Source organism: Panthera pardus, unplaced genomic scaffold, assembly GCF_024362965.1.
Source record: "Panthera pardus isolate Hobbes unplaced genomic scaffold, ASM2436296v1 HiC_scaffold_27, whole genome shotgun sequence".
Taxonomy (NCBI): domain Eukaryota; kingdom Metazoa; phylum Chordata; class Mammalia; order Carnivora; family Felidae; genus Panthera; species Panthera pardus.
In genome coordinates, this window is record NW_026526843.1 from 31,479,313 (window position 1) to 31,491,905 (window position 12,593).

The following is a 12,593-nucleotide window of genomic DNA, read 5'->3' on the forward strand; positions in this document are numbered from 1 at the left end:
GATCTCCAACTGTCTTGACTTTGTTACTTTGTATATTACAATCTACAAAGGCAAAACTTCTCTCTACCTTGCTTAAGAACATGACGTAACTAAAAATGACCCTAGGGCATGTATTATGGAAAACAATGGCAACCGAATTAATGCAGTAGCGGCTTTAAACAGCTTGTTTATATTTATCACCTGGTTATTCCACAGAAGGACGTCAACAACCTTTTAAAATAACACCTAGGGAATGACCGAGCTTCTGAAGTTGGATCCAACAAACGACTTCTTTTAAGGCTGTAGATGATGAGTTCTACAGCAATAAAATGTCAAGGTGCCCGTGGGCATTGATAAGCTTCTGGGTGATTACACCACGAAACCATATTTCAAAATGTCACCTTTCTCTGCATGTCGTTGAGAGGTTTGCAGAGCATGTTCAGTGTCTCAGATGAAGGCCACCAGCTCATGGTACGTGCCAGGGTCACCCAATGGCAAACTGTCAGCTTCTAACCTATTGGAGCAAGGGCACACAAAACAATGTTGAGAGTGTCCTGTTGATTCATTCTGAAAGGTAGCTTATTAAATCCCCTTAATTTTTTGCTGATTCGCGTGGGTGTGTTAGTAAATGTGGAATGCTGGCAAGAAAGGAGATACCTCTTTGACCCTCAGTCAGCGTGTAGAATGTATAGAATTTGTGGGATTGGAGGCTTATGTTAGGAACTTAGTAGGTAAATTATTCCAGGATTTCTTTTCTTTTCTTTTCTTTTCTTTTCTTTTCTTTTCTTTTCTTTTCTTTTCTTTTCTTTTCCTTTCTCTTCTCTTCCCTTCCTTCCTTCCTTCCTTCCTTCCTTCCTTCTTTCTTTCTGAGAGCAAGCGAGAGAGACAGCGAGGGAGGAGGGTGGAGAGAGAGGGAGAGAGAGAATCCCACATGGGACTCGATCTCACGAACTCTGAGATCACGATCTGAGCCAAACCCAAGAGTCGGAAGCTCAACCCAGTTGAGCCACCATGCACCCTTTCCAGAATGTTTTGGAAAGAGGTTTAAAGTTTCAGATTTACAAACATACAAATAGTATAACTATAAAAATGATGCCTATAAGGAATGTAAGATAGCGTGGAAAAATGCTTAGAATAAATGAATAAAAGCAGACAGTAGAAATGTGTAGTTAGTACTATCTCAGCTATGAGGAAACAGGGGTCAACAAAATAAATTGAAAAGGAACTGTGTCCAAAGCATTTACAGTGTGGGGGGCGTCTGGGTTGCTCAGTTGGTTGAGCATTAGGATCTTGGTATCCGCTCAGGTCACATCCCCTGATATGTGAGTCCCAGCCCCGCATCGGGCTCCAGGCTGACAGTGTGGAGCCTGCTTGGGATTCTCTCTGTCTCCCTCTCTCTCTGCCCCTCTCCTGCTTTCATGCGCTCTCTCTCAAAAGAAATAAAGTTAAAAAAAAAAATGTTTGCAGCCTGTTTCTTTAGGGAGGTGGTGGGATTATGGGTGGTGTTTGTTTTTCTTTGCCCTATTTTGTGTGCTTTCCAAATATTCCTTAATGAATGTATGGTTTAAAGATACTATGAATACATGATATTTTTTATAAGAATAAAGCAATACAGGAAAGCACAGTGAGCACAATAAAAATCATCCATAACCCTAGCGCTATGTTTTTTTTTTTTTAAACATTTTTATAGAGAGAGTGCGAGCAGGGTAGGGGCAGAGAGAGAGGGAAAGGGAATCTCATGGGGGCTCTGTGCCATGAGCACAGAGCCCAACGCGGGGCTCGAACCCACGAACCACGAGATCATGACCTGAGGCGAAGTCAGACACTTAACCGACTGAGCCACCCAGGTGCCCCAGCGTTATTATTTATTCAAGTGTGACTCTATCATTAAACATAAGTTGGCTCCTTTATTTCACCTGCTGTGTTGTATTCCAAGTCATGACTTTAGCCGACTTTATTTACCTATTCTCTTGCTGGTGGGCATTTATAGTATTTCCAGCCTTCCAACTGTATGAATAATACAGTGAATATTCTTGTGCCTGTCTCCTTTCTCCTCATTCCTGAGTATATGTGATCGTTTCTCTAGGCAGTAATCAGGAAATTATACATCAGGGGCCAAATCTGGCTTGTTGCCTGCGTATGTATTGTGCATGGCTGCTTTCACGCCAAATGATCTTCTTTCACCAGTGTGCGGGATTTCCTCTGGTCCCCAATTTTTTGCCAGCATTTGTCAATGTGAAACGTAAAAAATTTTCCCCAGACTTTTGGATGATACTGGTACCCCCTGTAATGTTAATGTGCATTTCAGCGATTGCTAGTGGGGTTGAGCAATTTTGGAATGTTTATCAGCCCTTGTTAATTACAATCCGTGAATTACCTGTTAATAGCCTTTGCCCGTTTTTTCTGTCAGGCTCGGTGGGTTTCCTTAGGATCGTTTCTGTGCACCATCTTGATACTAATCCTGTATTCATGGCTTTTCTGGTTGCTTAATCTTAGAGAAAGTCACGCCTTTTAATGGAGTCAGATTTGGCAGTTTCTATTATGGTTTGTGCTCGGCTACTGTCTTATGTTGAAAATTCTTCCCCATCCTGAAGTTACTTTTCTGCTCTTAAAGTTTTCCAATTTTGTTTCTCACAGTTGTCTCTTTACTTCACCTGTAGTTTATTTTTGTGGCTTGAGATGGATTGTAACCTGCATTTCCACTTAGATCGTGAGTATCTTCCGTTGTCCACAGAGAGATCGGCAACAGCATTTTAATGACTGCATAATTGTCTATCATAATTCATTCAGTTAATCTCTTCTTATTTTACAGGCAGGTCATTCCCGATTTTTCCCTGTAGAAATAATACTAAGATGAATGTTCTTTTCAACTGAATACGTTTTGCCCTCAGAAGAACAGACAGCAGGAAAACGGCACTTTGAAAGGTACCAACAACCTTCAAAGTCCTTCTATATTCCGAATTAATGAATTCAATGAGCAATTTTTTTTGAGAGTTCATTTATTTGTTTTGAGAAAGAGCACAAGTCAGGGAGGGGCAGAGAGAGGGAGAGAGAATCCCAAGCAGGCTCCACACTGTCCACACGGAACCCGATGCGGGGCTCGAACTCACAAACTGCGAGATCATGACCTGAGCCGAAGTCGGACGCTTAACCGACTGAGTCACCCAGGGGCCCCTCAGTGAGCAATTTTGGGTGCATCCAATGAGCCAGGAACTATTTCCGGGTGCTAGCGATGCATGGTATTTGTGGTACATTTTTCCATCAACATCTACTCCAGGTTCTTCCCGGTGTGCTTTTCTGCATTGGCGAGTTTTCTCCCAACGTCTCTCGTAGCTGGAATGGTGCCCTTACCCACCAAATAGGTGCACTCACGCAGCCCTCTGGGGTTTCCTCGCTAGCTTTGTGGGTGTGTTTTGGGGGGGGGGGTCGGGGCAGTATATCTGCAGCCCACTCACTGGTTTGTGCGGATTCTCCACCTTTCTGGCGGATGTATAGCTCTGGGAGCCGTTCCTGGGGGCCCTGCCGGTGATCTCATCAGTGCCCAAGCCTTTGCGTCGTTACATTGCTTTCCGCCAGTTTGCCAAGGTGCTGATGCAGTTACGTGCCAGGTGCTGTGGGCTCACAGGGGAAGGACTATTTTTGCCCACAGGTGTCAGCGAAAAGTTTCACTTAGGAGGTGATGTTTGCCTGAGTCTTAAAACGGGTGATGCGGGCAGAGAGAACAGCCTGAAGAAGTCCAGAGGCGGGTGAGCCTGAGACGAGTCCTTTGGTGAGGCGCGATCCTGGGGTATGTGTGGTTTTAAAGATCAGTCTTCCAGTTGGAAATGGGCCACCTTGGAGAGGCTTAAAAATGGAGCGCGGGAGAACCTTAGGAAAAGGGGATGACAGGGGTTAAAAAACTAAAAATAAACAAACACGTACATACATACATGCAGGAAAAAAGAAAGAGTATGATAGATTGAGAAAGTCAAGGATTCCTAAGTTTTTGTCCTGTAAATCCCTCCCTCCCCCCCAAAAAACTCCCTGTGTTAAAGTGTAAACGCAATCCTGGCTGTGTTATTTTCTCTCTTTGTCCCCTAAAACTTCCAGGCCATGTTATTGTTCAATAAATATTGGTGGAATGTTTGATCTGAGCTGCTTGATTGCACCATTAAGAGTAGTTAACAATTAAAATCAATGTGCTCTTCTGAGTCACTGTTTTGAAAAGATGTAAACCTTTGTGGCAGATTATTAAACATTTTTTTTTTCAAATTTTAGCTTTATGTGACCCAAGCAATAGCTCTTTCCCTGTTTCCTCGTGAGTCGATCAGAAAAAGCATTTTACCTTCTGTTCTGGGTTTTTCCGTCAGGTTAAAATGGTCTCTGCCTTTTGCCTAAAACCTTGGCTAAACCTCTCATTTCTTCAGAAAATCTAGCTCTTTCTTGTCAAAACCAACAACAACAATGGTCTCTAATGATATTAATACCAATACTACTTGTATTAATAATAATGGGAAAAAAAAGCCGTAAAACATCGGGGTCCCTTTACTCCAGAACACGGCCAAGCCCTGTTTTGATGTTTCTGCAGTCAGAGCTGGGATTTGTTCTTTGTGGTTGTTGTTAGTGTTTGTTTATTTTTGAGAGTTGGGGCGGGAGGGGCAGAAACAGGGGGACAGAGGCTCCCAACTGGGCCCCCCTTGCTGACAGCAGAGAGAGCCCTATGCAGGGCTAGAACTCAGGAACCCTGATGTCATGACCTGAGTCCAGGTCAAACACTCAACCCAGTCACCCACCCAGGTGCCCCAGAGCTCGGGTTTGTTTTGCGTTGAATCTCTTTTTAACATTTTTCCTGGGAGTAGAAGAAGCCAAACCTTTTTTGTTCCTTTTTCTTAATGAACATAAAGGGACTCGATAGTTACTTGGAATGCTCGTTTGTCTTCAGAGATGCCTTGGGTTGGAATCAGAATACAACCACAACCCAGAATGCGTCTTGAACAGACAATGAAGAGAATTGCCAGCTTTTCCACCCAGTGCTTTTGGGGTTCAAGGGAGGGAAAGATCACTGGTTGGGAGAAACCCATGAAAAACTCAGTCCTGCGAATCTTGTGCTGTGCTTTGAAGGAGGGACGGAATCTGGGTAGGGAAGGGGAATTAACCAGAGAAGGTCATATGGCGGGTAAAGATTTGGAAGTGAAAGTGAGTGATAAATTGGAGGGACAGAAATTAGGAAGCATTGGGGCAACAATACTTTTATTGTACAGCGACAAGAGTTGCCGTGTTGATGGGGCACGTCATTCTGTTTCCTTTTCACCTGCCGACTATTGTTTTACACGCACGAGGCTGGCAGGACCAGATTGGGACCCTTGTCCAGGTGCTGGCTATCACCTGCGTGACAGATGGGATTGGTCTTTCCAGGGCCCTTGGAGATCTTCAACTACGTCCCTTTACAGATCTGGAAACTGGAGCCCAGGGAGAAAGGATTTCTCTCTAACTCACAAAGCATTGGAATCTAAGTAGATCATTGAACCTTCATTGGTGAAATTAACCTGCCAAATACTAAAGGGAGAAGTGCCAACCGGTCGAGTGCCTTGCCGTATTTCCTTTCTGGTAAAAATCCCCTACATCTGGAAGAGTGTTCCTTTCCTTCTGTTGGGCCAAAGCTGTTCCATTAACTCTCTGTACAGTCCCGAGGGAGTATGTGACCATACTTGTTGGCTAAGGCTAGTGTTTCCCTCTTATTCGTTCATATGAATGACAGTTTGGTTTCTTTATGGAGGGTGGAAAGGAAACAGTCACTTAGCCCTAACATGCTGAAAAGGGCCTTTCTTGGGCAGAAGCAGTGGTTAGATTTTGAATTGCAATTTATACGTAGCAAGGCTTCCCTTGGTTCTGTTACCGGCAGCTGGAGGAGGAAAGAAACAGTTTCAAAAGTGGAAGACCTTGGAGATTGGCATCTATGTTTCCTGGGACAGGATTTCCTCAAGGCCTTTTGCTCAGAATCCCCTTCTGTTCTTCTTGAATCCATTAGAGCAAGGTCACTTGCACTGATAGCGAAGCCCGGGCAAACCTTGACACCGGAGTTTCAAGAGAGGGGGTTGGGGTAGATGACTTACACCTGCTCCATGTGGCTCAGGCGGTGAGCCGTGCCAGAGTAACGTCACCCGTGAATTCACTGACCCAGTGACCACAGTGGAGATTCAGAAGACAACTCGGAAGTCCGAGATGTAACCTCAGGGACAGATGGTCAAGGTGAAGAAAATGAACGCTTGAGACACTCATGCTGAGATGAACACAAGAAGCAAGGACAGTTTCACCGTCACCCAGCCCCCTTGGTGTAGGAGTCAGCTCCTGTCTATAGCTTCCGTCATTCTCATGAGTCTAGAAGATGGGTTTCCACTCGGTGCAGTGAAGGATATATATGAATGTGAAAATGGAAAATGACAGGTCGGTGACAATGAAGAGAAACAGCAGTACAGATTAAAATGAACAAAAACAGGGGCCCCCCGGGCGGCTCAGTCGGTTGAGCGTCCAACTCTTGGTTTCGGCTCAGGTCACGTTCTCACGGTTCGTGGGATCGAGCCCTGCGTCAGGCTCCGTGCTGGCAGCCGGGAGCCTGCTTGGGATTCTCTCACTTGCTCTCTCTCGACCCCTTCCCTGCTTGTGTGATCTATCTCTCTCTCTCTCTCTCTCTCTCTCTCTCAAAATAAACAAAATAAAAACCACTCAGTTGATGTAGTAAGTCTTGGACATTAGCATTGAGACTTAGCAAATACAAAACCTCTAAAGATAACATTTAAACATGTTAACACTGCAGAATATCAGGCAATATATATATGTAGCTTCCTGAAAAGGAGCACAGTCCTTGAGTGGGAGTGGTTTAGTATAGTGGTTTCGATTGTAGACTTTGGTTTTGTCTTGCTATCAGGCTTCCAACCTTGTGCTGGCCACATTCTATCCATGTGTCCCTGGAAAAGTTATTTCATGTCTCCAATCTTCAGTTTCCTTGGTTGTAACGTAGAAGTAATAATAGGATATATCTTTGGGACTTTTGTGCAGATTTCTTTAGGATTATGTAGATAAGATATTTTGGACGCTGCCTGGCGAAATATTTAATGAAAATATTTAATATTTAACGAAAATATTGAACTTCTGTTTCTCCATTATCTTTACGGCTGTTGACTTTGTTACTTAAAAAGAATTTTTTTTTTCCTAATGTTCATTTTTGACACAGACAGAGCCTGAGTGGGGGAGGGGCAGAGAGAGGGAGAGGGAGACCCAGAATCCAAAACAAGCTCCAGGCTCTGAGCTGTCAGCACAGAGCCCGGCACGGGGCACGAACCCACGAACCACGAGATCGTGACCTGAGCTGAAGTCGGACGCTTAACCAACTGAACCACCCAGGCTCCCCATCTTTGTTATTTTTCACATAAAGTATTCAGGGTCTCCTGGCTGCCTCCGTTGGAAGAGTGTGGGACTCGATCTCAGTGGGGCGTGAATCCGTGCCCCATGTTAGGTGTAGAGATTACTGCAATAAATAAAACTTAATCAAGTGTTTGGACTAGCTTCTAAGTTACAGAAAAGTTGTGAAGGCGATACAGAGAGTTCCTCTCCACCCTCCGCCCCGCTTCCCCACATGCGTGTTACTACCTGTCAAAACTTAGATAACTTCATTACAACGCTGTTCAGTAAACTCCAAACGTTACTTGGATTTCCCCCGTTTTTCATTGACGGCATTTTTATATTCCAGGATCCTGTCCAGGATGCCGTATCACATTAAGTTGTCATGCCTCCTTAGATCCCTTTGGTAATGTGGTAGTTGGTTAGTCGTTGTTTTTTTGCCACGATCTTGACATTTTTGAAGAGCATTACTCGGGGATCCCCGGGTGGCTCAGTTCATTAAGCGTTCAACTCTTGGTTTCGGCTCAGGTCATCATCTCATGGTTAATGGGATACACGCCCGCATCAGGCTCTGTGGGGCCTGCTTGGGATTCTCTCTCTCTCTCTCTCTCTCTCTCTCTCTGCCCCTCCCCCCATTTTCTCTGAAAATCAATAAACATTTTCTTTCTTTCTTTTTTTTTTTTTTTTTAAGAGTGCGACTCTTATTCTCAGGCTGTTCCTCAGTTTTCTATGAAAATTGTTACTAAAACTTTGCCTTTAGACACTCATGGCTAGAATATGATACCCCCGTATTAGTGAGAACACACTTTCAAATTAAATGAAAACTGCACTCACAATAACATTTTGTATCAACAATTCTTACTCTGGACTCTGCCTAGCACACATTTGGCAACTCATATTTTTTTGAAGGAAGAAAGCATTGTTTCTGGTTTAATTGTTTATGATACTGTTTGTATTTTGAGTTAGCTCTGTGTGGATGTAGTTTTATTTGTTTTTTTACTAGATGGTATCCCATCTGACAGGCCCCCTGATGTTGATAAATAAACAAGAAGCATCTAGGTAGATTTTACTGACTCTCTCCCATCTGGCTTGTCTGGGCCTGCTAAGTGAAACAGACATCACACACACGCTCGGTGCCCAACAGAGATGATCGCTAATCTCTGTATCGATCACTACAATCTCCACTCCTCCTGTATGAGGAATGACCTTTCAAATGCTGCAGGAGACCGCATAGAAAATGAGATTACGACCCCAAGAGTAGCGAGAATCACAGGCGGTCAGAAAATAGCCTATGAGTGAATATAAGGTGAGTCCACGTGTAGATATGTGCGCATACGCACGCGAGTGTCGCCGTGTGTTAGGATGTTCCTGGAAAGTGACTGGAAAGATAGATATGCAAATGTGAAGCGATACCTTTGGTGGCAAGAGTGAGTTTTGGGAGCAGAGTGGGAAATACCGGAAACGACTTTTTTACTTTTTCCCCGCTGCTGAACCTTTTTGTCCTAATAAGCGGAAACGAAGACGGGCGTTTTAGAGGAATTCGCCGTGTGGGCTCTTTAACGAACTGCAACACATGGAAGAAAGATGACTTTAATATTCTGGGAGATTACTGAATTTAGGATGAATGCTATTCAGGGTTGCTGCATTTAAATATATACAGTATATGTAAATGTCTACGTGTTCCGATTAAATGGCACAGAGAGCTATATGGATTCGAGAGGGAAATAATAAGCGAGAGACGATCCCAGCTACTTCATGTTGGCACGTCATAAATTAGTGCGCACTGTCTGAATGAGAACGAGAGAGCCGAGACCCCTGCGTTCTCCCGCATGGCTCAGACCTCCTCCCGCAATACGTGTCCCACGTATGGTTCATGGAGCCCACAGCTGGAGGGCCTTTGTGAGGGCATTTGAACCCACGTACTGGCTATGCGCATCGACTGTATATGGAGAGAAGCGAATGGAATTCGGCCTGTAGTGCATTGTGTTCGTGGTGTTGGTGCGTAGCGTACAAAGTGAGCACGGCAAGTAGTAGTAGTTGATCCAACACCGCGAAGGCGACGGATTTGGAACAATTAGTTCTACTTCAGCATAATTGCCGCTTTCCCCACTTGCTTTCTGTGCCTGCGCCTGCTTTCTTCTCTCCATGCCACTGTTGGACGTTTCCTAACACAGAAGGCAATTAATAATGGAACTTGTGTTTAATACAAATAGGTCGGTAAATGAGAGGCTAGTGGTTTATTCAATCGAGTTCAATTTTTTTTTTTTTTTTTGATTCCCAAATAGCCGTAACTGGAAGAGATGAGGCAAATCGTTTACAAATCTGATGAGTTTACAAATTCATTGATTCATCCAACATTTATTGAGTGCCTGTTATGTCTCAGGCGCTGCGTTGGACGTGACAGGCAAAATTAACGGGAGCATCAGACGTAACCGCGTCTGTTGCGCACTGGGAAAGGAAGTCATTCTCAGCACTGTAACTGTTGGCGATGCAATATTGACCTTGGTTGGGGCGCCTGGGTGGCTCAGTCGGTTGATCATCTGACTTCAGCTCAGGTCATGATCTCACGGTCCGTGGGTTCGAGCCCCGCGTCGGGCTCTCTGCTGACAGCTCGGAGCCCGGAGTCTGCTTTGGATTCTGTGTGCCTTTCTCTCTCTCTGCCCCTCCCCTGTTCATGTTCTGTCTCTCTCCTCTCATTCTCTCTCTCTCTCTCTCTCTCTCTCTCTGTCTCTCAAAAATAAACATAAAAAAATCCCGCTTTTAAAATATAAAGCACAGGATAGAATAGTTTGGTCTAATTTGCTTAGTTAAATAACACTCTCTATCATTGATGTCGAAATTTCACAGAGTTTTCGTCCATCCTCTCTTTCTGCTCCAGAATGTTAGTTTGCCCATTATTCTCTGCCCATGAGCTAGAATGTCCTGAATACTTGTAGTACTTATAGCCGCACGGTGCTTGAGCTTATAGGGCCTCCAACGGTTGACATTTTGTAATGTTCACTAAGTGGGGAGAACAAAGAGCTCTCTGCTTGCATGCTGGGGCGGAAGTCCATTTAGGTCTAAGATCGTTTCCATCTCGATATTTGAACAGTATTGTGATTATTAGGGATGATTACATTTATTTAAAAAGAGCACTCTAAAATCCATAAAGCACAGTAAAATGCACATTAAAGCCCCTGCTAGGCCAGACTTTTCTGCAGTAGCTTCTGGGTCTTAGAATACTTACCCTGGAGGGGCGCCTGGGTGGCTCAGTCGGTTAAGCCTCCGACTTGGGCTCAGGTCATGATCTCACGGCTCACTGGTTCGAGCCCCGCGTGGGCTCTCTGCTGACAGCTTGGAGCCCGGAGCCCGCTTTGGATTCTGTGTCTCCCTCTCTCTGCCCCTCCCCTGCTTGTGTGCTCTCTCTCTCTCTCTCTCTCTCTCAAAAATAAACGTTAAAAAAAAAGTATACTTAGCCTTGAACCTTGAAGTTAGCAAGAAAGAATTACGGGCAGGAATCGATGTTGTGAAGTCCATGCGTTAAAACTTCTCTTCACAGAAGAGTGTCAGGGTCTCACGCTCTGAGTATTTGAACTTCTTTTTTAATAAATACTTAAAGTTTTTTAAAAATTCTTTTTGAGAGAGAACATGAGCAGGGTGGAGATGGAGGGAGAGGGAGAGAGCATCGCAAGCAGACCCCAAGCACAGTGAGGAACCCGACACGGGGCTCGAGCCCAGGACCCTGGGATGATGACCTGAGCTGGAATCAAGAGTTGGGCGCTCACCCAACTGAGCCACCCAGGAGCCCCAATACCTACTTCTTTTTTTCTTTTCTTCTTCTTCTTCTTTTTTTTTTTTTTTTTTAATATTTATTTATTTTTGGGAGACAGACAGAGTGCAAGCAGGGGAGGGGCAGAGAGAGAGGGAGACACAGAATCCGAAGCGGGCTCCGGGCTCCGAGCTGTCAGCACAGAGCCCGACGTGGGGCTCGAACCCACGGACCGCGAGATCATGACCTGAGCCGAAGTCGGACGCTCAACCTCCTGAGCCACCCAGGCTCTCCCGTCCCCCAGAAGGCATACTTTTTCATAAGCTTGGGTATGTGGTTGAGACGCCACAGTTAGGGGAATGTACGGAGGGAAGGAGGATTATTGGGGGCACGTTGGGTGGCAGAAAAATAAACAGCAGACAGCCTGACAAGGAGAAAGGAAACGTGGAGAGAGACCTAGAGCTGTGTTAGCATAATAACTGTGGGTTATATTGATGGCCTTGAGTTATTGAGGAAAGGTTAAATTATGTTCCATGTCATCTGAGATGACAGGGAGGTTGGTAATATAATCTCCCACCCATGTCGTTCAAAGTTCTGAGTTTGAGATATATCTGGACTATCTGGAGATATATCTGGAAAGTGTACCAATATGAAGCATTTTATCCCCCTGGCAGTTAAGAAAAAAAGTGAAGCGTTGTTATGGGAATATACTTATGAATTGCTCTCAGAAATGAATCTCTTCAGTTGCTTATACATTAATAAAACCCGGGGCACCTGAGCGGCTCAGTCGGTTGAGCGTCCGACTCTTGATTGCGGCTCAGGTCATGATCTCACGGTTCGTGGGGTCGAGCCCCGCATCGGGCTCTGGGCTGACAGTGCAGGGCCCGCTTGGGATTCTCTCTCTCCTCTCTCTGTCTCTCTCTGCCCGTCTCTGTGCGCGCCCCTCCCCCACTCTAGCTCTCTGTCTCCCTCCAAATAATAAATAAATACATTTAAAAAATGATAATAAAACCAAATGGATCCTAGCCCTGATATCTTGATACCCTGCCAAAATTCCACGTATGTCAAGAAGTGTAGGCGGTATTGTGAAGCAGAAGCCAGTGGACAGTAAGCCGTGGGAGGGTGGCTTGCTCTCCGTGGCACGGCCCGTGTCTAACACAGTGCGTGGCACAAAGTAGGCCGTCAGCCTTTTTTGGTTGCGTGTCTGTGCGTGTAGAAGATGTATCGTATTCATGTTACGATACACCGCCGACCTTTGACGTTCAGCACGTTCTACCGTTCTCAAGGTCAGGAGAGAGTCAGCCTTTGCGATATGTCAAGCGACCACAGAAATTTGTGGCCTGTAAGTGTTGATTCTGCTCACGTGCCTGTGGGGTGGGGGCGGGCCAGCTTTGCGGTGGCTCTTAGTTGCAGGTGGGGTGTAAGTCGTTTCCGTGTGGTCTGGACTAGCCGGTTATTCCAGGTGTGCTTTTCTCATGGTGCAAGAGCG